This window comes from Chiloscyllium plagiosum, unplaced genomic scaffold (assembly GCF_037043375.1).
Source record: "Chiloscyllium plagiosum isolate Xiang-an unplaced genomic scaffold, Cpla_swu_hap1 HiC_scaffold_28, whole genome shotgun sequence".
Classification (NCBI taxonomy): Eukaryota; Metazoa; Chordata; class Chondrichthyes; order Orectolobiformes; family Hemiscylliidae; genus Chiloscyllium; species Chiloscyllium plagiosum.
The window spans coordinates 24,753,241-24,755,949 of record NW_028270166.1 but is presented as its reverse complement, the minus strand read 5'-3'; positions in this window follow the sequence as shown (position 1 = coordinate 24,755,949).

Genomic DNA, 2,709 nt, shown 5'->3' with positions numbered 1-2,709 from the left:
ACACAACTTAACACTTCTTGGAATTCACCACCACAGAGGGCAATGGATGCGAAGTTGTTGATTGTATATTTAAAGCAGAGACAAACTTTGGGCTTAAGGTAAATCAAGGAATGTGTTAACCTTCAAAGGAACTTGAAAGTTAGATATCAACCATAACTTCATTGAACAGCAGAGCAGTTTCGAACGACTATGACCTGTTCCGGTTTCTCAGAGTTAGAAAACATATCAGCAGTCAGAAGTCCCACGTAAAGCATTAATGTACTCAAGTCTAACTTGCTCCTGCATGCTGCTGCTTTGAATTTGACAGCATTCCCAACAAGCAGTAAACTCATATTACAGAAATGTTGCAGATAATTGTTGTTTAGGTGAAAAATAATTGGGACATTAGGTGACAGATGACTAAACACAAAGCACATACTTTCAAAAAGAAAAACGAATCCTCATTTATCTGACATTACAATTCTAATACCAAATCAAAATATTGGTAATTTACACATCTGATTTCACAGGAAACTATAGACCAGTTAGTTTAACATCTGCCCTTGGTAAATTGTTAGAATCAAATATCAAGGAAGCAAAACAGGACAAAAAGACACTACATTGGAGTCAGCACATTTTTAGAGGGGTGAATTGGGTTATGACTAATTTGCTAGAGTTCTTCAACAACGTAACAAGCAAAGTGGATAATGGGGATCCAACTGTAGTATATGCCACATAAAAAAATTAACATGCAAGCCAAGATCAAATGGGGTTGCAGTAATTTATTAGCTTGTCTAACCAACAAAGCAGTAAGTTGGGACAAATTGGTCTTCTTCTGATTGGCAAGATGCAATTAGTTTGGTGCCCAGGGTTTGGGCCTTACAGCCCAAACTATTTATAAGGTATATTAATGATTTGGATGCAGGTTAGAAAGTATCATACCCAAATTTGCAGATGACGCTAAAATAGGTGGGAAATTACAATAAAAATCACTTTTGCAAATGGATAGATTAGATGAATGGGCCAAAAATTTGGCAGAATGGAGTTTAACATGGATAAGTGAGAGGCTATGCGTTTTGGTCGGAATGACAAATTATCTAAAAAGAACAACTTCAGAGTGCTTTGATGCAGATGGATCTAGGTACTATGTGCACAGGATCACAGGAAACCCGTATGCAGGTACAACACGTAAAAAAGACAGGCAAATGGAATTTTGGCATTTATTGCTAAAGGAAGATATTAAAAGTTGGTACTGTTGCTACAACTGTATAAGGGATTAGAGAGAGCACACCTGGAGAACGGAGTACAGCTTTAATCACATTATTTCAGGGATGTAGTGTATTGGAGGTCATTCGGAGGAGGTTAATGAGATTGGTTCCAGAGATGAGGGATATGGCTTATGAAGAACGATTGAAAAGTTTACATCTATACTCTCTAGAGTTTGACACATACAAGATGATAACGTACACATGTCCTCTTGTCGGGCAACCTAGAGCAAGACGGCATAACTTTAGGATAAGGAGTAGCAGATTTAAAACAGATGAGGAGAAATTACTTCTCTGAAAGGGGTGTGAATCTGTGGAATTCACAAACTGTGGGGTGGATAGGGCATTAAATAAACTTGAGACAGATTTTTAATTAGTAGAGGCTGAAGGACTGTTGACAGCAGTCGGGAAAGAGAAGTTGAGATTGGTTATGACCGTATTAAATGGCAGAGCAGGTTCAACGTGCTGAACGATCTACTCATGCTCCTAGCTCTTGTACTTCTTTCTTAAAACAGTATCAAGACAAGTATTAACAAACATGAGACAATATTCTTATCTGTGCACAATAACAGCCAATGTGTAAATGAGATAACACTGACAATACAAAAATGAACAGGTACTACTGAAGAGCAAACTATAAAATTGTTGTATCCCAGTGTGCAGAACACAAATGTTTGAGTGGGAGAACAAAGTAGATTTGATTTACTTCACCGTTATATATAATCTAAAACTCCACAACTGGGTCTTTTTACATCATGGCTTATCTCAGCAGGTAAATGGATGTTGATGCATTTTTGGTTAAAAGCCCTCATCAATCTCAGTTTCTAAAAGCTATACATTACTGCGTGCACTTACTTTGACATCTGAAATACTGAACATCTAACTCAAACCTGCATCAAAAATTAACCAAAGAATAAGAAAATCAATATATCAAACTATTTGGAAACGAGACAAATTTTGCAGTACAGAATAATTTATTGAAGCAAAACTTTGACCATTTGACACTACAAGTGTCAAGCAAAGTTTAATTTATTTTGAATTGTTATAGATCACTGAAGGATAGTGATCTTTCTCTGCAAAATTTGATGGGTAATCAAAAGAGGTAATGAGAGATGATGGTTGCACTTTTTTGAGATTTTAAATGTTAATGTTTGTTCATTCACGTCATTATATAGTAAATATAGCAGCATCAATTGTGATAGCCCTCCCCCAACAGTCTAATTATACCATGTAGTTGATGCAAGGTTTTATTTATAAACATGTTGGTAGCTGCTTGGCTAAGGCTAGCCCATTTCAGTTTTCTTCTAAACACATCTTCTCCAAGAAACCTTTCACATTCCCTACTTATTTAAAATCATGTGGGTTACTTGTCATGACAGTGCCAAATCAGATCTCAATAAATTTTCTTCATATCCCTCTTCTATCAAACGGTCACAGAACAAAATGGTTTTCTTTTCACACAATG